General features: G+C 48.4%; 1 protein-coding gene across 3 annotated transcripts in view; it reads left to right on the top strand.

Annotated features, from left to right (window-relative positions):
• Window positions 1-2,801: 2,801 nt before the first annotated feature.
• Window positions 2,802-24,499, top strand: part of LOC146861373 (troponin T, cardiac muscle-like) — a 195,709-nt gene continuing 174,011 nt past the window's right edge. For all 3 annotated transcript variants that reach the window (XM_085645676.1, XM_085645675.1, XM_085645674.1), the window contains exon 1: window positions 2,802-3,242. The gene's annotated coding sequence lies outside the window, so the exon portion shown is untranslated. The remainder of the gene's footprint in view (window positions 3,243-24,499) is intronic.

Here is a 24,499-nt window from a genome sequence, read left to right as displayed (position 1 = left end):
CAGGAAACTATACGTTCAATTCAGAATGGGTACCCTACCACTAAGGTCCTTCACTTCTAGATGGGACATTAATAATAGTATCTCATGCCCTGCATGTGGCTACAAACTGGAGGATGAAATTCATGTGTTCTTTGTTTGTCCAGCGTACATTATCCCTAGGAAACGCTGGGTAAAATCGATTTGTAGGAACCTTGGTTTTAGAGACTGTGTTAATGCCCTGCGAGTTTTAAAATACGACACCCATCCCCCAATTGTGTTCGCAGTTTCACGCTTTCTTAATGCTGCATGGCTTCAGCGTAGGAAATTTTCCACCAATTTTTAACAATGTGAAAATTTTAATTTAATCATTTTATTCTGTTTTGGTGGTTAAAAAGTGATCTGCTCTTGTTTTCGATATATATTTTGTTGTATTGTATTCTGCTTTTATGGCCCTTGTGGCCGAAATAAAGTTTTTGACTGACTGACTGACTGATTTTGAATTGCAATTTTGAAAATACCACTTTAAGAAAGTTGGTATTTTCATGTCCTAGCCATTTAGTGCCTGCAGCCTGTCTCTGGGTCACATGACTATGTGTAGTTGGCAGATGGTCTTTGTCTATTCCTCCTAGACAGCCACACACAATAGAGAGTTTACGTGTGCCTGGAAGGGCCATCACGGGCAGGATGAGAGAGCGGAGTTAGGCACAGCCCCCCTTACACCAGAATTTTCAATGATAGTCAAAGAAGGTAATTGATGAAGTTTTCCAAGGGCAGTCTATTCACTTGGTATACCAATACAATAAATCTGTTAATAGATCAATGAACTTAAGGTGTTCAAGTCACCAATGACACAATTGCAAGATAAGTTTACATAATCATGCCTATAGAAATCAAAAGAAGTTAGTCCTAATTAGAGGTGTAAACTGAATTGAGGAGAGCAAGATCTTAAGCTAAGTAAAAAGCACATAGATTGCATCTATATAGTGTTGAGCTTAGAAAGGTTTTTAAAAGTAAATCTATGGAGATTGTATAACAATGTTGGAACTAATTTACATGAGGCTATGCTAATTGAAGATCCGAAAGCTCAATCTCTGTGTCGATTTGTAAAGCAGTATTGGTTATTTCCTTCTTTCTAGAGACAATATTTGGTAAATGCAGTTTCCAGTTCATGCAATTGTAAATGGTTAATCCCAGATGTGGATAATTTAATATGGGATCAGCTGTGACTGCTGTGCTTTCTTGAGGCATGCTGTTGGAAATGTAGCTCCTAATGACACAAAGACTGCTTATTGTATTGTATTGTAATTGTATTGTAATTGCATTTATATAGCACTTACTACCGCTGACGAGGCATTGAAGAGCTTTTTCGGCAAGTAGCATGCTACTCTGGAACCCATAAAAGATTAGTGTTGAATTAGTACAGTGAAATATGAAAGTAATTTGAGTGGTGGATAGGTTAGTCAGTTGTTTGGATTCAGAAGGATAGTGAAAGGATAGTAGAAAGAAAAAAGTTTTGTATTTATATAGTGCTTTTTACCCCTGATGGGGTGTTGAAGTGCTTTTGGCGAGTAGCACGCTACTCCGGAACCCATAAAGGATTAGTGGTGCATTAGTATAGTGAAATTTGAAATAATTTGAGTGGTGGATATTAGTCAGTTATTTGAATTGAGAAGGATAACCGAAGGATAGAAGAGGGAAAAAGGTTTGCATTTATAAAGCGCTAGTTAACACTGATGGGGTGTTGAAGCGCTTTTCTGGCGAATAGCACGCCACTCCTGAACCCATAAAGGATTAGTGTTGAATTAGTATAGCGAAATATGCTTATGTCACAAATTCATCATGCTAACCATTAGAAAGATCCTATTATGATATGCAGTGGGTGTTAAGGACTGAAAGGTGCAACTTTCATGACTTTCCTGAAGAAAAAGGGTGAAGGTCATGTTTTGAAATGTTAGAGTAGCTGTTTGCAGGGAATGGATGTCTCGTCTGAGAAACACCTGCTGCCAGTCCTGTAAATTTGGATTTGATGTTGATAAGATTGTGAAGCTGTGAATGTAGGTGATTATATACTTGTATAGGGATGGAGCCCTAGCCAGGCATTATATAGAAGAGGTACAACATTTTAATACTATATGTTAAACCTGACTGGGATATGAAAGAGACAGAATATGCTTCTCATTAATGAAATAATTGTTTTCTACTTCTAGTCCTATTATTGTTCAGGATTTTAGCATACGTGGTATTGTCATAGCCAAGGTGTAAATGGATAACCCTCCCCTCCCCCGCTAGAGTGGTCAGGGAGATATAGAAAAGGACTATGTCGAACCACCTGAATTAACAAATCTCCTTTCATCACAGACCAAATTGGGAGATCAACTCTAGTTTTTCCATCACTAACAAACTCAAGGTATCTGGAAAAAAGCTGCAAAAAAGACTAGGTGTGAGTAGGAGGATGCGGTAGTGTGTGGGGATGAAGGGGGGCAGCCAGGTTGTGACGGCCCATCAGAGTGGTTGCTTCTTTAACCTCATTCACCTTGATTATAGCTCTTGCCCATCCACACTTTTAGAAACTCTCAGCACCATGGAGAAGGCTGTAAAAGTTTGCCAAGGGCTAAGGACGTACAAATGTCCATAACGTAGGTCTGAATCGTGAGGTGGCGTCCCTACAAGATCTCCTGTAATAGGGGGCATTTATAAAAGATGAGAGATAAGAACAGAAAGCCTTCTGGAAATTTACATGTGTTTTACTGTTAGGGTGTGGAATGCAAAGGATGGGCAGCGAGGCGAGGGAACTGCATCGCCAGGGCACCCAGGGGGCTTACGATTTGTAGCTGCGCACAGCATCACCGTCTCTCCAAGTTCTGCCCAGTTTAGGAGGCAGAGCTGAGTGCAATCTGGCTTCCTCTTATCTCTGTGGCACCAACCACTTTACAGTGGCTACTGCCTGCCTGTGTTGTCTCGGAGCTTAAAATAGCCCCCACGATGGGACAAGCAGTTTGCACTTCTAAGGGCCGTGGTAACTTAGCTTTATCATGGCACCAGTCCAAAAACAGAAGCATCGTACTTGCTGTACATCAGTCTTTAGGTCCCTTCTAGCCTCGTCCGCATCCGGCCCCGCCCACAAAGCTGTTTTCCCGCCTACCTCCAATACGCGGCTTGGATCCTCTGCTGGGCGGAGCAGGCTCTGTTAAAGCCTCTTTAAGCGCAGTGGCTTCCAGGCATCCAGGCTCTCCCGAGGTCCGCTCATCTTCACTCCATCGCAGGTAAGGGCTGGGTCACGGAGCGATGGGGGAGGTTGGGATCGTGGTCAAATGATACTCCCTATGTCATGTTTCCTAAATGGCCAATCTGCACAGGCTCCAATCTCTGCATTCTCAGGACAGCTAAGATTTGCAAATAGATGTTGAATCTCATTGCCAGTGCTGGTTGGGCACAGGGAATTTCAGTGTGATCAGCAAGGCAGTCTCATGGGCTTATCTCAAGAGACGTCCAGTGACTGCACCTCTCCTTCAGACGGATTCACCTTTCAAGGGCCCGTCCATGTCCTCTACAGCAGCTTCATACATGACGCGCACAGGCACTTTGGTCCTGTGTACACAAGTATTTTGTTATCGCCTTGTCTGTGATCGCAAAATCACATGATTTGTGTCCACAAAACACATTTCTACTATTTACAAAATACCTTTTACAAGCCAGAAAAGACTTTTAGACTCATAACAGGGATTTATGACCTTCTCTAAATCACAAATAGAAGGGAGCGTGCAAAGGGCGTCGCCAACCTGTTGGGGACTCAGAGGGGAATGCAGACATATGTTTGACCTCAATTGCTCATTGATGAGATGCCCACCCCTGAAAGGGGGTGGCATCTGATTCACAAAGGGGCAGCAGTCCTTCTTTAACATCTTCCTATTCGGTAATTATGAATGCGGTCCCTGGGGGTTACCCTGCCTGCTCCACCCGATACCTTCCCAAATGGGAACATTTTCTAAGAAAAAACAACTAAAAAAAATAATCTTTGTCTTCACCCTGAATGTGCTACTTTTATAATACCATGTGTCCTGTTTGGGATTGCATATACAGGGATGGAGAAGTGCTGGAGGACTGCTGTCCCTTGGACGCCACCATCCATTAGCAGTCAATCACAGACTGCAGTCTACCTCATTAATAGTCATTAGACAGGTCGTTTTGCCATCCCCTGGGAATGTGCAATTTGCGATGCAATTTACCAATTCACACGTTTCATTGCCAATTGCAATCCCGATCGCACAGCAGTCGATGTGGAAACTGCACCTCGCTGGTTTGTGACTGGACTGGGAATAGCACCTCAGGCCCTGTCATCCCTGCACTGCACCTTTGCCTTTTCTGGACTAGTAAAGGTGTTTCTCTCCACGGTTTCATTCCTTTTGGCTGATATTGCTTTATATACGATAAGGCAGTAGTTCCCAAACTTTTCACTCCTGAGGACCCCCATTGAGTCACTACTGGAAGCCGGGGACCCCCAGGCAATTTGTATGATTTAAATGTCAAATATTAAAACTGTAATTTGAAGAAAAAAAACCTGCACACATCAACCAAAGACTAGACTTGAATTACTAAAGATTTCAGTATTTTTATATTAAAAATATTTTCAAAAATCGAAAAATTCTAATGGGGAGGTTGGTGCTGCGTCTCGCAACTACCTTTACATTGTTTGGTTTTATTTTGCAGCCCAAGGCTCCTGCTCCTGCCTAGGCTGGACTGGTATCTTAAAGCTGCTCTGGCAAATGTTGTTAGACCCGTCCCCGCACAATGCACAACAAGTGCAGCGAGTGAGCCTGACCCCTACAAAGGGGGTTTGGGGGCCTCTCCACCAAGAAAATTTGGGGTAAAATTGTGTTTTTACAACACATTTGTCATTATATATTGAATTGTTTTAGCTTTCAAAGCATATTAAATAATGACCTTACTATGCACCAGGATACAACCATCTTTTGTCAATCTTTAATGATTGACAATCTTTAATGATTCCCTCACTTCTGCCCTCCAACAGTGCCTTTCATCTCTCCAAAGCCCCACTGTCACTTGTATTTAATTTGTTTTATAGCACCTCTCATACCACTGTAGGGTGTCAGAGCACTTCACATCACACACATACAGAGACAATTAATCATGCGTGTGTAAATCAGTGAATAGAAAATGTTACATAAGGCAAAGGGGACTACAAGGTGTAGGATTCACAAGTCATCCATACTGGTAGGCATTTTTTAAGAGTGCTTGGTCTGGAGAAGCACAAACTCAGGATTCAGAAAATAACACAGGGGTTGACTTTGATAATAAGGATTTATTTCTACCCAAACCAACCTTTTTAGCAGCATCGGGATAATGAAAGACTGGGAAAAAGCATAACTTAATTATTTGTGCCATGCAGTTTGCATGCAGCTCTTTGATGGCAGTGAACTTACGAACTGCACAATAACAAAAGAGTCTATGTGGCAAAAGCAGGAACTCACTGAGCCATGCACAAAACAAAATACTGTTTTTTTAATGCATGGTAGACATTCTTTGCAGCAGGCATGTTAACCACCTGGGCTTCCTAATATGAGTTAAAGCTGCCACTGGACAAAACCCCCATCTCTCTCCAGCAAATACATTAATCACCTGAGTTATCTTGACACTTTTATTGCTGCCCAAAAACTGCTGATTATGCAAGGAACTTTGCAGTGCTTTTAAAACTGCTCCCTGCGGACCCCCTGGGAATGTGTCACGGACCCCTGGGGGTCCCCGGACCCCAGTTTGGGAACCACTGCGATAAGGTGAATGCATTTACAGATCAGAATTAAGTTCTGCTGTTGAGAGCAGTTTGATATCTTGCAGAAATGTATGTCACTCCAGCAGCACCTATCTCAATCCTTTGATTTCTTTGGCTCTGTACAAACAGGAGCTTGGGAAACACCATAAACAAGCATTGGCATAGCCAATAGGTCTCGCCTTTGGGACCTTAAAAGTGCATAACTAAATACTAATAAGGTCCCAAAAGCGAGACCTATTGGCTATGCCAAGCGGCCGTGCGGCCGCGAAAGTGAAAGTGATCGCGCTCAAACATCATTCAAAGCGGCCGTGTGGCCGCTAAAGTGAAAGTAATTGCGGTAAAGAGCGGCGCGCGCGCCCGCACACATGCACTGTAGCTCTAGGCTGGCCTGGTAGCACTCTTTGGAGCCCTCTCAATAAGTCTCGCCAGACCAGCACATGCGCTGGGTCAGGCGAGACCTAAAAACAAGCATTGGCATAGCCAATAGGTCTCGCCTTTGGGAACTTATAAGTGTTTAGCCATTCAACAGTTGCATAACTAAATACTTATAAGGTCCTAAAAGCGAGACCTGTTGGCTATGCAAAGCGGCCGCGAAAGTGACAGTGATCGCGATCACGATCAAACATCAAAGCGGCCGCGAAAGTGAAAGTAATCACGGTAAAGCACGGCACGCGCGCCCGCGCACATGCACTGTAACTCTAGGCTGGACTGGTAGCACTTTTTGGAGCCCTCTCAATAAGTCTCGCCAGACCAGCGCATGCGCTGGGTCAGGCGAGACCTAAAAATGCGCTCACGTTTCCTGGAAACGTTTTGTAACATTGATCGTATCTACAGCCTTTTCTCCTTTCAAATACTGTTGTATTGTTCATTGCTTTACTTGGAAATATAGAAGTGCGTGTACTCACTATCCCAGAGTGCCTGTTTGTTTAAGAAGTACTGGATCTCTCCCTTTCAGTACCTGCCTATTTAAAGTACTGCTTATGAGTGGTGTTCATTTCTTTATTCCTGGGAGGAATTTCAAGAGTTTTTGTTAACTGTAACAGGACCTGCTCCTGGGACCCCTGCGTCCCCTGCGTTTAAGATAGTTCATTTTCTATCTCAGCAACTGAGTGAGCGAGTGAATGAGTGAAAGTCAATGAATGAGTTAATGAGCCTTTGAGGTAGTGAGTCTATGAGTGAGTGAATGTATCACTGAGCGAGGGAATCAGTGAGTGAGTGAGACTAAATAGGCTTTGATTATGAGTGGGTTGGAATTACCATACCCAGTGATACTATGCACATTTGACATAATTCCATCTTTAGGAAATCATTTTGGGCAGATTAAAAGTGCTAGCCATTTTTTTGCTGCTAAGGCTGTTTTTTGAACCCAGCTCCTCCGGTTGTAATGTGAGCAGTTTACGCTCAGATGAGCATCACCTGTCCATGCTGCTTAGGTTCAACCCATGCTGCCAAATTATACACTTTTCAAATGGCCATTGCGCTCTTTTCGGGCAAATGCACAGCGTACCTTAACTCCTGTTGCTGGGCTCACAATATATAGATAACTTAAATAAAATTAAACCAGTATCCTTTTCATACAGGGTCTTCTACTCGGGTTTTCAGCTTTGCAGAACTGTATATGACAGGTGCTGTTGTGATTTAATAAAACGTAGAGTTGCTGACATCTATTACATTGGTCGCTCCATATATACAGTGCAGATGGACGTTGGGGCAGGGGTATAACCTGCTGCTTGCATAAGCAGGGCAGGAGGGTGCCATTTTGGGTGCTGCGTCAGTAAGCACGTGCCTCTCCCCAGTCCTAGGCCCAGTGGCATAACGAAACTTGAGCCAGCCCCCCCCCCCCCCACCCCCCCAGCAAAGTACATGGAGGGGACCCTTCTCCCCGGCCCACCACTGACTTTGCTGAGGGTGCCCCCTGGAGCTCGGGCCCCCCAAACCGCGGGGACTGCGGGGGCTTATGTTACGCCACTACCTCACATCACACCTCCTCCATCATCCAAACACGCAACACCAACATGCCACACATTAGGCCCTGTTCAGCTCGTGGAGAGCCGTAGCTCCTGGCTACATATCTTCCGTCCCAGATCACTCATTCTTGGGCAGATAAGGAGGCGCTGCACTGATTGACCTGCATATCAGTGGCACGCGGGCCCTGCTGGGCGCGAGCCGCGCTCCTTTTAAGGAGAGTTATGCGGGAGATTTAAAGACCAACGCCAAGGGAGCCAGGAGCTGCGTTTATCCACCCGAACCCCTTTAAAATCATTATTATCGTAGGGAAAGGAAAAGGCCAATGTTTTGTGGTATGTCAGGGGACAGCGAGCCTGTGACTAAACGGGAGAGATGATGGAGACCCTAAGCGCACGAAGAGAAATGCAGAAGGGAGGCAGCGAGCAGGACCCTCCTCTCCTTGTATGGCGACAGGCCCTCGCACCCCTTGCATACCCTACGTATATGTCTTGAAGGAAGGACCCACACACCCTGTCTATTCATCTCTTGGCTGCTGGGGTGTCTGTACACTCCTTTGCCAATGTTTGTTCGGACCTTGTGCAAAGTTAGCAGAGCACTTTCCTGTTTCGTGCCCAGTATTCCCCCGTGACGTGTATGCACTTTATGCGTATATACGTCATGGAGGAATAGTGGGCATGCCTTTTTATGACATAAGTATGTGTCCATCAGTATGACAGTAAAGGTGTTAAAGCAGAAGTTCCACATTCCTTGTATTTTTCGTGTAGCACTTTTGTCCCCTAGCAGCATCGCTAGTTATGCTTCATGGAGGGGTTCACATTCACCAGGTACCTCTGCACATGCGCACTTTGCATGTCCAGTCTCTTCCCACTAACTCTTTTGTGCTGATGAAAGAAGACGGGCAGAGGACCCAGTCTACAGTTCTGATTAGATGAGTGCTGGATCTCCAGTTTGGAGACTGTAATAAGTACCAAATGATATCCTAAAAGCAGCACCCCCTAAAAGACTAATCTTGGTGGTCAAACTTGAGCGGATTTCGAAGGTTTATTGGTGAAAAGAAGTGCGGGCAGATGGATCAGAGTAAGGATAGATGGATGAAGAGAAGTAAGGAAGGATGGATGGAGGGGTGGATGGATGGACAGAAGGAAGGATGGATGGATTGATAGGATTGGTGGGTGATGAAGGGAATGGTGGGTGGATGAAGGAAGGATGGACGAGAGAAGGAAGGGGGCCGAGAGAAGGCTGGACGGAGAGATATACAAGTACATTCACTGAGAATGTAGGTGTAACATTCACGATTTGGTCAGAGTATTTCAGGATTTTTGAACGAGTGCCGGGCTCACTCGCCTGATTAACTCACTCATTTACTGTCATTTGGGATGCGTTTCAAAGTGAGGGGAAGGGGTATTTTATACGACTGCCACCTCCTTGAACGCACAGCATTTAAAACATGATGCAGTGAGGTATCGGCGTCCGATAGAACTACCTCTGTGGCTTTGAGAAATGATCACTTTTCCTCCTATGTAGAAGGTGCCTCTCTGCCTGCCGCAAGAACAGCACCTCCTGCTTGTCATAAGTACCATAGAGGAGTTGGGTTTCAGCTTTATAACCCAGGACTTGTTCCAGAGTTGCGTCCCCTGGGATATTTAGACACGTCTGCTCGATAACGCAATCTGACGAAGGAGCCTTCTTCACGGAACGCTAGCTCTTGGACGCTACTTATCATGTACCCCGTCCCAAAAACTGGCAAAAATGATGTGACCTAGAGCCATCTGGTTGCATAGGTGTTAGCTTAATGGTAAGTTTGGTTACACATTTGAAATATTTTTCTACCATGTGTTTCATCATAGACGCACCAGAAGCCAATGCTCTGCTGGGAGCCAAAAGCAGCTCTTTCAAATTTGCCCTAACAGCCCCCACATTGCCTGAGATGAGCAGGCTCAGTGAGTGAGCGTAACTGTTCAAAGGAGGCTTGAGAGGGGGTAGTCCACTCCAAGAACTATTTGGAAAAAGACACATTTTAAAGCACATTTTTCATCTTGTGCTGCCTTTTCTCTCTCGTATTTATCTCCTCCTTTTCTCATCTCTCTCACCCTTCCTTGAGATCCGTTTTCTTTTCTTCTTTCTCTAACGATAATATTTCTATCACTTCTTCTTGCCCCTTCTTTTTTCAGTTCCCTCCTTCTGACAAATGTTTGCTTCTTCTTCCCTTTGTCTTTACTTCATCTTATTCCTTTAACCTCACTATTCTATATTCCCATGTCTTTCCTCACTCCCATTATTTTCTTGCTTTATTTCCCACTTTATGTAATCCTTCCCTCCTCCTTCTCTCTCATCTTTGCTCCTTCTCCTCTTCCCTTTTTCCCATTTTCCTTCTATATTCCTTTCTCTCTTCAGCTTCTCCCTTTCTTAATTCACATCATTTTGTTTTCCCGTTTTTCTGCTCCTGTCTCCTTTCACACTCTACTTTTTTCTCTCCCTCTTTAGTCTTTAAGGCACAAACAAAGAAAGACGTGCACTACTGTCTGTGAAACCAGTACTTTTTTTTTTAATGTTTATTTATTTAAGTTTTAAAAGTACAAACAACAGCAAAAACATCAGCATGAGCAGTACCATATATAATCGAAGAATTTGGATAAGTACATGACATTCACAAAGAAAGAATTTAATCAGCTGTACATAGCAGGGTAGCCCCCAATTTTGCGGAGACATGTTCCAAATGCCCTCCCCCCATGTTCCTCCTTCTTAGAAGACCCCATTTACCCCGACCACATGTGCGCTCCACGACTCTCTAGGGTGTGTGTGTTAATACGTACATTCGGAAGATATCCCATATATCTCTCGGCCTAGAGGCCTCAGGAAGGAGCTCGGCATATATAAGGGATTGTTCCTGCCACATTATGAGATCTTGGAGCCAATCCTTAAATGTGGGCACTCTACCCCGCCCCCACCTGCAAGCCACCTTTCTTTTGGCCAGCAAAAGCCACAATGCAGCAAATTTCCTATTAGAGGCCTCCAGTTCTTCAGTGTACCCAGCACGACCAAAATGGGGGACATCAGCACTGACACCCCTAGCATTTCCTCGAGTGATTCGAGGATTTGCTGCCAAAATGCCATGATGGGATCGCATTCCCATGCCAAATTAAGGAAGTCTGCTTTACACCGCCCGCACCTGTCACAGCAATCATCCATCCGGAGTTGAAACCTATGCATCTTGGTGGGAGTGTAATACAGGCGATGAAGACATTTATAATGTATTATCCTCGAGCGACTATTGGCCAATATGCTCCCTGTCTGCTTACAACACTATATACACTGGTTATCTGGCAAGGGTTATCCTAACCCCATCCAGGCGGCGGATCTCCCCTCCCTGCTTCCCCCCCCCTCTTACCATCCTGCTATGTTCTGCTACCTCAAATCACCACTGACAACTTTTGTTGGGTGCCTGAAAAGGTCGCAGTTTATTCATATAATAACATTTTATACAATTGTAACACATTGTTCATGGTTATGTACATGTTGCATGGTTATTCTTGCCCCAGCTAATCACCTGGGAGGGGAGGGAACCCTTTTCTGTGTTTCCTGCTTCCGGGTTTAGGCTTCAGCTTGCTACCGATTGGGCGGGTCTCCGTTTGGACCTGTCCGGGCCGCAAGTGCCGTCCCGCTCGCCCTGTGTCCTTACATGGGCCCTCCCTTCTCCCAGAGGCCCCTGCCGGCTGGCATCCCAAGGGCCTTTCTTGTGTATCTACTTTAATTTCTTGTGACTGGGTCCTTTGTTTTTGTCTCCTTCTGAGCCCCTGCCGTGAGGCATCCGAAGGGTCATGGGGCGAGCATTGTCTCTAATCTTTGTTGGCGGCGTGCCGCCCTTTTGGCTCCCTCAGCGCCCCTGCCGTGCGGCATCCCCAAGGCACTGCGAGAGCCTCTCATCTATCTTCTAATGGGTTCTCCCCTTTCTTTTGTTAATTTAGTCCGTCTAGCTCCGCTACCCTCCACCTTGCAGCAGCGACGCCCGACTCTTAGGTGTGGGTGGGTGGGATTCTTCTTTCTTCGCCCTTGGCCCGGGGGGGGGAATTTGTGGTCACTGGACCCGGTGACCCCCTTTTATTCCCCCCCTTGGCCCCTGAGCTCGACCCCTGATTGGGGGGGGCTCGCTCGCGCCCTCGGGGGCCAATCCTGGCCCCCGTCGGCCTAGCCCTTATGTAAATGCCTGAAGGGGGTGGCCGGGGGAGGGGCGCCGCCCCCGGACGGCGTTTTGCCCGGGCCCCTATTGGGTCTGGCTTCGCCTACCCGGCCCGGGTTCTAACCCCATCCAGGCGGCGGATCTCCCCTCCCTGCTTCCCCCCCCCTCTTACCATCCTGCTATGTTCTGCTACCTCAAATCACCACTGACAACTTTTGTTGGGTGCCTGAAAAGGTTGCAGTTTATTCATATAATAACATTTTATACAATTGTAACACATTGTTCATGGTTATGTACATGTTGCATGGTTATTCTTGCCCCAGCTAATCACCTGGGAGGGGAGGGAACCCTTTTCTGTGTTTCCTGCTTCCGGGTTTAGGCTTCAGCTTGCTACCGATTGGGCGGGTCTCCGTTTGGACCTGTCCGGGCCGCAAGTGCCGTCCCGCTCGCCCTGTGTCCTTACATGGGCCCTCCCTTCTCCCAGAGGCCCCTGCCGGCTGGCATCCCAAGGGCCTTTCTTGTGTATCTACTTTAATTTCTTGTGACTGGGTCCTTTGTTTTTGTCTCCTTCTGAGCCCCTGCCGTGAGGCATCCGAAGGGTCATGGGGAGAGCATTGTCTCTAATCTTTGTTGGCGGCGTGCCGCCCTTTTGGCTCCCTCAGCGCCCCTGCCGTGCGGCATCCCCAAGGCACTGCGAGAGCCTCTCATCTATCTTCTAATGGGTTCTCCCCTTTCTTTTGTTAATTTAGTCCGTCTAGCTCCGCCACGCTCCCTATGGTTTCTCGATCAGAGGGAGCTCCCCCCAAGCCGACTCCTACCCTGCCTGACTGTCATAGGAAACCCCTCTGCTCCAGAACCCCTACAATGTTCAGCAGGAACATATCCATCCCCACCCCTGTGAGGTGAACTCCGTCCTCGCTGTGATACCCCGGGGATCTTAAGTTTATGAACCCATGACGTACGAAACCCCAGCCATTCGCCTTGCATACTTTTGCCATAGTAATATTGAGTTTCTTTCTAGACTTTTCCACCGCCCCCAGGTCGATTGCCCCCCGCCAGGCGTTCCGCACTATGATTTCTGAAAAAATTATGTCTGCGGGGCGTACCATTCGTGCTAATGCTGTGAGGCCCTTCTGCATGTCTTCCAGGAGTGCCTTCCGCCCCATTGCTGCCAAGTCATTCCCGCCCAAGTGGACCACCACTGCATCTGGCTTGCTGCCCCGCTGTAGCGCATCCCGCACCATGGACAGCAGCTCTCCCCATCTCATCCCGGGGCGCCCCCACCATTCTATGTCGGTGTCCCGTAGCCAGATCCCGCCAAAGTCCCGTCTGGCCGCTGCCCAACGCTGTGCCCGCGTAACGTACGAGTGCCCCACGATCCACACCTTCTTGTGTGCAGCGTCCGGATCTGGAAGAGAGGGGGGGGGGTCTTTTTAGCATCTTGCTGGGCGTATGTAACGCTTGTAAGCGCCGGATGCCCACCGCCCTATCCCCTTAATAGCGCCCCCCCCCCATGCCCAGCCCTGCCGCCGTGGTGGCCGCCCCAATCCTAAATGAGTGCGACCCATATTCCCGTGCGGGGAGACCCAAAGCTTCTACCGCCTTCCTCATTACCGCTATAAACTGAAAACGGCTGAGGAAAGATCCATCTCTGTGCTGAAATAGCGGCCCCTTCTTCCCCTGCTTGCTCTCTAGATACCTTCTTAGTAGACATACCGGGCAATGATCTGCATTGTCCGTGCAGTGCAATCTGGTCCATACACCCTTGCCCGTCTGGTCCGTCTTGGACCTTCTTAGCAGTATGTCCATGTGTCCCTCCTGCATGACCACCCCTTCTCTCTGCATGCATACTGCTCCTGCGTCCACCACTGAAGGGGCTACCACCTCGCTGACCCTATATGCCCCGAAGAATGCTACTGCAAACGCTGCCCGGAACAGTGCGACTTCATGCCTCGAGGAGCATATCCCGGCCAGGGCCCCCAGCATCGCCTGAAGTAATCTGAAGTGGATGGGGCGCCTCGCGTCCTCTGGTGCCCGCTGTAACCTGCCCCACCCTTTCATGGCCATGCGACATTCAAACGCCCCTGTTTGGTCGACGCGCCCTGACAATTTCGTGTAATATGCTACCGCACTTAAATGCGCTTGTGCCCAGGATTTTGATTTCCCTTCCTTGAAGGCCCAGTCGATGAAATCTAGAATGTCCCTTTTCCCGGCCCATTGCCCCCTTGAAAGTTTCCCAGCACCTCCGGTACCGGCTGTTGGTCTTTGGGGCCAGTGCATTCTCCAGCAACCATCTCAAACCGCTTCTACCCATGCCCACGCTTCCTCCGGCATCGGGGTCATCTTCCTGTCTGCGCCCGGGGCCAGCTTCCTGAATCTTTCCCACTGGAAACGAGAAATAGCATCCGCCACTAAGTTTTCCACGCCCGGAATGTGCCTGGCCCTTAATGCAATGTTCCCTCTCAACTGGCAGCCCACTAACTTCCTCAGCAAGGCCGCTACCGCTGGGCAACGCGCCGCTCCTGTGTTGATTGCCTGCACCACTGCGTGGTTGTCTGACCACAGCGTGATCTGCCTATTCGCGAGTTGGGGGGCCCAGATGTGGAAGGCTACAACTATGGGGAAAAGTTCTAGTAGTGATATGTTCGTGGTCAGCCCGGCTGCGTGCCACGCCGCCGGCCATGCCCCTGCCGACCACGCCGTCCCCAGGAGGGCCCCGAAGCCGTACCCCCCTGCTGCGTCAGTGTAGAGTTCTACCTCACTGGCCAGAGCCCAGGGGGCCCGCCAGATCAGGGTGCCGTTGAAATCTGTCAGAAAACTCTCCCATTGGACCAAGGCGTCCCTCACTCCCTGTGTAATGCGGACCCTGTGGTGCTTCTGTGCCAAGCCCCTCGTAAGCCAGGCTATCCGCCGGGCGAATGCGCGCCCTGCGGGAATTACTCTCATGGCAAAATTCAGTTTCCCCAGTAGCTGTTGTAACTCTCCCAGAGTCACCTTCTTCTGTTGCCTCAATCTACGTATGTCGCCCGGGGGGGGGATTTGTGACCCGGTGACCCCCTTTCATTCCCCCCCTTGGCCCCTGAGCTCGACCCCTGATTGGGGGGGGCTCGCTCGCGCCCTCGGGGGCCAATCCTGGCCCCCGTCGGCCTAGCCCTTATGTAAATGCCTGAAGGGGGTGGCCGGGGGAGGGGCGCCGCCCCCGGACGGCGTTTTGCCCGAGCCCCTATTGGGACCGGCTTCGCCTACCCGGCCCGGGTTCTAACTCCACCTCCCACAGAGTCCTGGAAGCCATGGGAGTGCACACCTCCAGCGCCTGTGTGTGGCGGTATAGCATGGAGACTACATGAGACGGTGAAGTGCACTGTAGTATTATGTGTAGTGGGCCCAGTGTTTGCGGCTCAAGAGGAAAGTCAGAAGTAATGGCCTTAACGCTCTGACGGAGCCTCACATGCATGAACAGCTCCATGGGCGTGGGTTCATCGTTAGAAAAGAATAGATTTTTAGTTTTAAAACTATCTCCAGCATACAGATCCCCCCCATGTGTTCATTTCGAACTTGCTTAGCATTCGCTGGGACGCGACCTCTCCCACTATCTCGAGGTCTGGAGACAGCACAAGTTGTAATCTTGACGAGTACAACATCAGGGTACCGAGTCTAGTGGCTATGTCCCTCCACGCCGCATTAGTGCAGTCTACCGTGGTGGGATCTTTGTCTCTGCCCTTGGGTTTATGCGCGATAAATCCTGCCAGTGGAATGGGATCCATGTATCCCTTCTCGATAGCTAAGTGTGTAATGTACGGGGCGAGGGTGGAACCAGTATGTGGCATAGTGTGACTGTGCGCTTATATAGTATAGTTTCATGTCCGGTGCTTTAAAGCCCCCTTGTGAGAAAGGGCGAGTCAGGGTGTCCCACTTTAGCCTGGGCTCTCTCCCCCCCCCTCCCTCCCCCTCACGCCAGCCTGATTAACTGTCATTGGAGCAGTTTGAAAAAATGTGGACCCGGGTTGTATGGTATGTTTAGGAACAGGTACAGTAGCTTGGGTAATATTAATATTTTAATTAGTGATATACATACCGCCATTGAGAGGAGCAGGGCAATCGAGCTCCTTATCATGTCCGTGAGGGATGCCAAAGTGCTGCCATAGTTAACACAAATCAGTTCCGCCCTATCCCAAGTGATGATGACTCCTAAATATTTTACCCCTTTTTGACTCCATACTTTAGGATTATCCCGTTGATACGGACAAGTAACCATGGTTAGTGGGAATAGTTGCGTTTTAGCCGAATTGATTGTGATTCCCGATATCCCACCAAAAGCAGTAAACTCTCGTAGAATGGGGTTTAGGCTAATCTGTGGGTCTCGCACATATAAAGTGAGATCATCTGCGAACAGGGATATCAAGATTTGTCAGGTGGGGTACTGAATCGCATGCTCGTGATATCTTTGATGAATCTTCACCGCTAGTGGCTCCAAGGACAGTGCAAACAATAGGGGTGATAGGGGGGCACCCCTGTCTCATCCCGCGCGACACTGGGAATGGAGCTGAGCACCTGCCTTTGACCGTCACCCTGGCCTGTGGTTGCCGGTATAATAGCTCGATCCAAGAAAGAAAGCCAAAGGGGACTCCCATCCTCCCCAGTATCCATGAGATGGCTCCACTCCGTCGAGTCAAACACCTTGGTGGCGTCGAGGAAGACCGCATTTGCCTTTATGTCGGTGTCATGTACAAGGCCCAGACCGCTGCACCTTTCTTAGCCCCTATAGCGGAGGTCGGCTGCTGGAAACGGGCCGCAGTGCTGTTCCGCGAGATGCAGGACATTTGGCAGGCTGCCGCGGGAGCCAGGTAACTACAGCTCCCAGCGGCCTGTGCATCCAACGACGCACGTGCACAGGAAGTGACGAGGCGCGAGGTCCGGGCGGCTACGTAAGCCGGAGCCGGAGAAGAAATGCCCGCAGATTATTCTGAAGCGCCGGAGAATACCTGATGGGGGGAATCCAACTGCCGTGATTCCAAGGGTGTGGTAAGGGTGTCGGTGACACTGCCAAGACTCAGTTATTTACGCTAGCGTTTCCTTCGCTAGCGAGCTCTGATGACTCTCAGCGCCAACTGCCTTTCGTGTGTTTCATGTGGATTAAGTATTTTGTTGCCGATATAGTGCGTGTGTACACGTTATTGGGTGACATTATCAGGAGGTATTTTGTTAATACCGCGCTATGGATTCTTGAGACAGGATTGTTTCTTCCTTATAAGTTCATTACAAATACAATGCCAGATGCTAAACATGATGCCAAATAATTATGTGTGATAAGTGTGTGTTTGTCTCGTCTTCTAGCCGGGGTTTGTAGAGTGGTCGCTAGGCAGCAGCATAAAACCATCTTCCCCAGTGAAGTCTACGCACACACCCTTTCGGGTGGGTAATTGTGTTACGTCTTGGCAAAGTGCATATTCTCATGTGGTGTGGACTAGTGTTTATGTGTTGTTTGTTTACCTACAGTTCTACAAGGTGAGCTTTACGTATCGAATTCCTACACCCAAAAGGAGACTAGGTGGTCCAGAAGAAGCTTTGCCAAATATTAATCGCCCTTCTTCTGGTACTGCCAGACTTGGTTCTTTTATTTTACAGGTAGACCTAGTAGTTAAGGTGGATTAAACTAGTGGGGCATTCAGTATAGTCTGTAATGTATGGTGTTAACAAACCTTTTGTTTCTTTACAGATCTCCTTCCCCTCTGTTCCCTTCCATTCCTTCCCCCGATTGACCCCCTTAAGCTTCCGTGCCTTTACGGCAACTCGGAATTGAGGTTGTCAATAGGTGGACCCCATTAAGCAACGAACCGGTCCTGAGAGGCCTCTGAGGGACCTGACAGTCTGGGTCTATGTCCTTGCAACAACGAGAACAGGGTGTGCAGATTATGTGAAGTTGAGCGGCCCGGGATGAAGTCCGCCTGATCAGTAAGGACTAGGGACCCCATAAGCAGATTTAGTCTGTTCGCAAGCACCTTGGCTAAGATCTTGATGTCACAATTTATAAGGGAAAATGGCTGGTGTGATTCACATTTATCCCCTGGTTTTACAGGCTTAAGTAGGGAGACTATAGTCACTTCTCTCATACTCTGAGGGAGGATTCCATCCTCTCTGGCCTCATTGTACACCCCCTTAAGTATTAGGACCAAAACATCGATGTACGTTTTGCAGTGGCGGCTACTCCATAGGGGCGTTTGGGCGCCGCCCCACTGCTTTCTCGCAGTGCGAGAAGGCAGAAACCTAAGTACGGTACGGGACGGTAAGCTTTATTTGATATATTGTTTCCCATTAAACCCCTCCCGCCTACCCCCATCCCCCGCGGTGCGATGACCCCATTTCCACCCACCCGCCCGTAATGCTGGCCGCGACTGGAGGGGCTGTGGTAACGATTGGCGAGAATATGGTTTTACGTGGAGAAGGGGACCCGGGGGATGGAAGGGGTGCAGACATCAGTTTGCCTGCTGCAACATAATGCCCCTTTTAATGAAACTGGCCCCCGGTCTGGATTAGAGAAGAGTGCTCCAGGCTACCATGCCTCCGGCCGGACGGCTGTTTACAGTGAGATACGCAAGGCAGAGGGTTGAAAAGTTGTGTAGTATTCCTCCCCAGCCCCAGGATTCACCGGAGGAGGGTGGGAGATGGACCGCCGCAGCTGCTGGCACACACACCCAAGTGTTGCATCGGCCTGAAATTTGGGTGAGAACTGAGAAGTCAGTGACAAAGTTTTGGAGCACAAATGGGGAAAAATGAAATCTAAAATCATTACTAACTCTCCGACATTTGTTGCCTCATCGCAGGGAATTGTTAATTTGTCTTTGTGTGCAGCTTGCTAATGTCAGTCGCTGTGATTATGACATTGCTTTTTGTAGTCTTCGGGAGGGCGGCTGAGCGAACCCTGGAAAGAGCATGCCAGGTGCTGCCCACCAATCACCGGGCAGCCTGCCCAGCACATTGATCTTTGTCAGCGGAAACCGTGCGCGCGCTTGAATGTTGTGGAATGCAACACTTCGTAGCCTTCTGAAAAAGCACAGAAACAGGGGCTAATGGCAAGGCCGTTTCACGCAGCATGGTTATTGCTTAAAGACTGTTCATGAGCTGCATTATAAGAAAAGGTGCGCAGTGAGTGTAGACCGATATGTTTGTTCAAACAGTTTGTGGTATGAAGGTCAGGGGTTTCAATTCTGTCAGTCGTTCTATCCATTGTAGCAAACATTCATAGATTTTGATCACTCTCTCAGAGAATTGAGATTCACCCATCTCTGCTTACATAATTACATAAGTAAATGGAAATGCACTACTCCGTGAATCTTGGCGTATCGTGATTAGTGAGCTAAAAACATGGTGTACGTGTTCCACCCAATGTGAGGTGAGTTAGCACATTCTTATTACAAGGGTAGTTCTCGCAACAGAAGCGTGTACTCTCTGATGTCCTCGGCTGCAGGAGGCAACAGTTATCTCTTAAAAGTCAATCACTCACACCCTCGGATGTCCTGTACAAGCTTGAACATTTGACTAGGAAGCGGGAGGTCAAGGGATGGCAGAGAGCTGGCACTGCCGCTGTTGCAGCAGGCATAGGGAAGGCAGGTGGAACAAGCATTCCAAGGGCAGGCGTGAGAGGGGAAATAAGAGGCAGAGAAAGGGTTTACACTAACCAAGAGGAGAGGCAGGAGTCAGGAGCGAGATGGAAGGGGGGAGGAGGCTGTGTGTCTGACTATTTGCCTGCATTATAAAAGTGCATTATGACAATAATGTTACGCCTCACCACTTTCAAATGTCACCAGCCGCCACTGACGTTTCGTAAAAATCGGCCGGTAGGCAGTTAGAGCCGGGTGCTTTGCCATATCGAACCTGCATAATTGCTGCCCTTATCTCACCCTCCTCGATCTCCGCCGCCAGGGACTCACATTGTGCCTCCCCAAGCCACCCTAAGGCCACATCCTCCAGATATGTTTCCAGGGAGATAGCCGGATGTCTCCAAGAGGAATACAGTCTCGATGGATGGAGGTTCCAGCGGTCTCTACCACAGCCAGAGGCCAACTAGAGCCACATTTCGGGGGGGAGGGGGGGGGGCTGGATCTTTAAGCAATAGGCAGAGTGGAGCTGCAGGGGCTCTTTGAAGGGGTGAAACAACAGCGAGGCCACATTAACATTCAAATGGTCTTTTAAAGACCTGTGAAGTGCTCGGGTGTGGCTGTGTGTGTACCCGGGAAGCTGTCTCATCCCGGCTGCCACACACGGGGGGGGGGCTGAAGCCTTTTGAGGCCAATGGGTGTTGCGCGCCTGACCACAGCACTTTCCTTTGTCCGCCGCGGCGGTAGAGCTCAGGAGCAGCAGAATTTCCCTCCAGCCTCCACGCTTCCGGGATGCAGCAGGCAACGAGGCAGTCAGGCCTCCAACAGGAACCTCTCAGTTTTCCACCTCTCGAGGTGTGATTTGTATTGTTGTCCCGAGAGCTCCTCGGTCGCACCTCAATCAGGAGGGGAATTTCGTACACGCGCCAGACTTCAAGCAGGGGTGAGAGGGTAGTATAGTGACGGATTTAGCATCCGGGCTGCGGAAGCTTCACAGCTGTGATGCCATCTTGTCCGTGCGCCCCCGTCTGTGAGACCTGTACTTAAGTGAAGTGTGAAGCCAGAGACCACGTAGTGTCTCACAGTAATGATCAGACTGGTAGGTCCTCCTTGTGCAGTTTTGTGCATTTCACCATATCTCACTGACTCTTTCACTACCAACCAGATTGGCTCGAACATATGAGCATTTTAACTCCTCAATCTGCCCAGAAATGCAAAATGATCCTTGATTAGCCAGTTTACCGGGTATACCATGGTTGTAGTTGCCTGCATCTTCCCAAAATATGGTCTCACACCACCAGAGGAGAAGCTGCTCGGCAACTGATACCTCTAAGCAAGATACCACATTACACAATAATGGAGGAGACAGGCCTTCCACACACCATGCACTTGAGATGCTCCTCCCCGTCATGCCTCCCATGCTGTTGTTGTATGTAGTTGAAATGTGCAGGGGACTGCGCATAGGCATCTCCCAGATTTTGCTCCTAAAGTTTCAGAGAATAAAGACCTGACAGGAAGCATTAGGAAGTACAGTGCATGGAACACTGAAGCAAAAATACTGCTTCTGCTTGCCATCCAGTAGAATGGCAAGCGTGGGATGCCCTCGTGTTATCAATGAAAATGGGATCCCAGAGTTCCTTTTGCAACTTGAAAACAACCACAATTGGGGTGTAGAGGGCCTTAAAGAGCCGTTGGCCCTAGTACCACTGCACAATTGATAGCCACATCGCAGTTGGCCCGAAGTCAGCTCATAATCATGTCAACTGTTTGTGTTTTTTACTTTACTTCAGGTGAAGACAAAGAGAGAGAGGAAGTAACAGTGATGTCTGAGTGAGAGATGACATGTAAAGGAGGCAAAGACGGTGAAGGTAGGAAGAGAGATTCCAACATAGACAATGACAGAGAAGAGGAGGGGCGAAGGAGACAAAGTGTGGAGGGACAGATGGAGGAAGAGGTGGAACAGAACAGAGAAGGCGAACAACACAGGTGTGAATTTGTGGAGGGTGCGGTTAAGGGAGCAAAGGTGGAAACGTTGCGCACAAAAAGATAGGGAGGCAAACCTGGTGAAGCACTAGAGGGACCAGCTTTAACACTATTGGTGCCCAGTACGTTAATGCTTTTTTGTGTCTGCCCCTTCCCCTCATTAACTCCTTTTCCCCGGATTTCCTCACTACCAACCTCCACTAGTGGCCTCATCTATAGCTCCTCCTTCAGAAATTAACACTTTTCAGCAACATTAGGAGAATGAAAGACCGGAGAAAAAACACATGCCACTCTAACCTATACCATGCCATTTGGATGCAGCTCTTTGAAGACAGTTCATAGGTCCGTGTGCTTTATTAGGATTGTAACTTATGAACTGCAAGTCACAAAACGAGCTGTGAGAAAAGCAGCAACCAACTGAGCTATCCACATAAATACAGCTCTGTGATTTGCATGATACCAGTTCTTTGCAGCAGCCATATTAATCCTTTGTGCAACTAAATGAGGAACCAAAACTGAAACTAGACCAAACCCCGAAGATTAATCGCTAGAGTCATCTTGACATTTTTATTGTTGCCTGAAAATTGCTGGACACATAACTTCAGTAACTCTGCAACAGGTGATCTTAAACCCATAAGATATTTCTACATATAGCACCCAATAGCACACCTCAGCTCAGCGCCAGGTGTGGCTGCACCACCCTAGAGCCAGTCCTGTATGAGAATATTAAATGTCATTATTTATGCAGTACGTGGCAGTTCATAGTGTCTGCTGTAAGCACGGCCTAGTCACATTAAAAGCCTGATGCCTTTTCGCAATATGTTTCAACTTGATCCTGTGCTTCACCTCCAGGAATCACTGACAGAACATCGAAACCACAAATATCGTGTGGATAGAATATCATGTCAAAAATATCGAGGAACGGAGAGTGGTGGGTGAGTTATTTGGCTCTGTTAGGTCCCTGTTCTCACTGTTCTTGTTGTTGCATTGGGGCTATACACCTGCTATCCTGTACGATGCCTGTATTCGCATTGATGCGCCCTATGTAAAAATCCATTATAAATATTGAAGAAAAAAAATATTTAGCACCAAAATATCAATAAGATAAGTGCAAATTGGTAAGTATAGATTTACCATTCTTAACTCATGATCTATGTACCATGAATATATATATATTTTCAAGATACATATATGAGGAGTTATATACAGTAAAACTTTACTTACCTAAAGAAACTTACATTCACAATATTTTTTGTCCTCGATGTTTTTGGCACGATAATTTGTCCCACAATATTTTGTGTTTTCAATATTCTGTCTAAATAACTCCAGCCAGTGTGCAGAAGTCAGTAAAAGATCAATGGGATCAAACTCAGAAGGGCCGAACTTTCACTCACTCACACATGTATGCTGTACATACATACATACAGGAACACATCCCTCCCTCACACCAAAGATGTTTTTATTTGTGTAGTTAAGTGCTTCACTGCTGCACGTGCTTCATACACAGGTCGTGGCTGTTTCCCCAGTATGTCTCCCATAGTCTGCTCCATGAGCTATCCACTACAACATGCAGATGCCAGTCATATTTACAGTGCTTTAAGGCAAGACCGATGGCACGTGCTCTTGGTTTCCTGCACTTTCATTCACATTGTGCGTGTGCCCTCGACCTTAACAGAAGGGGAAGCACAGGCAAGTGTGGGGCGAGGTTTGGGGAAACTGATGAAAATGGCCACCAGAATGCGAAAAACCAACTCCTTAGAGCAGTGACCAGCTGGAGAATTGCCCAGTACACATATATGGTGGGTCCTCAGGCTCCCACCTACCTGGATGGGCCTACAGCCAGTCAAGGCCCTTTCACACCCAGCAGCTGTGCTCTCGCTCTGTTCTTCTCTGGTTTGCATCTCTTCTGCTCCTTGGCCCCGCTTTCACCCATTTGTACTCTGTCCTTTGTCTCTTGTTTCTAGCCTTTCTCAGCTTATGCTCCACTTTACTCCAGGTCCTCTGACCTCCTCAGGGCTTTCCTGTTACCCTCTCTCACTCTCCTCACTCTCTCCGGTTTCTGGTCTTTCTTATTTTCTGCTTGTGCTATTGGGGCCTACATGGTGCCCTCTCACTCTCACTCTTCTCATGCTCACTGTCTCCTGTTTTCTGGTCTCTTTCACATGTTGCTTGTGTCTTGCCTTCTGCTCACTTTCACTCTTCTGGTCTGCCTTTTTCCCCGCTCTCCCTCTACTCACTCTCGCTAACACACTTCTGGTTTTCTCATTACATCTCTCCTTTTCCATTTCTGCCCTTCTTTTTCTTCTTTCTAAATTTCTGCTCTCTTCACCGTCCCGCCACCTCCCTTTTGCTGCTCCCATTGCTGTTTTTATGCTATCACCACGTTCTCCTACTCCCCCCTCCCAGCTCTTTATTTACTCTTGCAGCCCATGGTGGAGCGTGGTGGGGGTATTGGGAGAGAGAAAGAAGCGCACCATATATCGTCATTGCCCCGTGGTCAGGGTCGGACTGGGAACCAAAACCGGCCCCGGCAAGGTGCTCGGCCGAATCCCCCGCCCCCCACGGGAGGGTTGGGGGTGCCGCCGAGCTCTTTTCCAGGGCCGGTTTTCGGCCGATTTTGTTACAGGGACGATTTTGCAGCTATGCTGCAGAAACGGCCCTGTAACAAAACCGGCCCCCACCCGTGCGGCGCACCGGGGGATTGCCCGGTGCCCGCTATGGCCAGTCCGGCCCTGCCCGTGGTGCACAGGGAAGGGAGGGGAGGCTACGCAGAGTGGCATCAGCAGGTTTGACTGCTGTTCTAGTGGCTTGGGGTTCTTCCTCCTAAGTAGTGGAAGAGCATGGGGCAAGGAAAACAGCTCATATAACCCCCAGGAGCAGTGGGGCTGGTGAGATTAGCAAAAAATTGTGACTCGCAAGATAGGGTTGTACATACCCTATGCTGTTTTTGAAAGCGCAAAGGGGTTCGCAAACCCGTTTGTGCATGCAAAAATGGCCGTACATCTGGCC

This window comes from Triturus cristatus, chromosome 3_1 (genome assembly GCF_964204655.1).
Source record: "Triturus cristatus chromosome 3_1, aTriCri1.1, whole genome shotgun sequence".
NCBI lineage: Eukaryota > Metazoa > Chordata > Amphibia > Caudata > Salamandridae > Triturus > Triturus cristatus.
The sequence above is the reverse complement of the archived record's forward strand: the minus strand, read 5'-3'. Positions and strand labels throughout refer to the sequence as shown.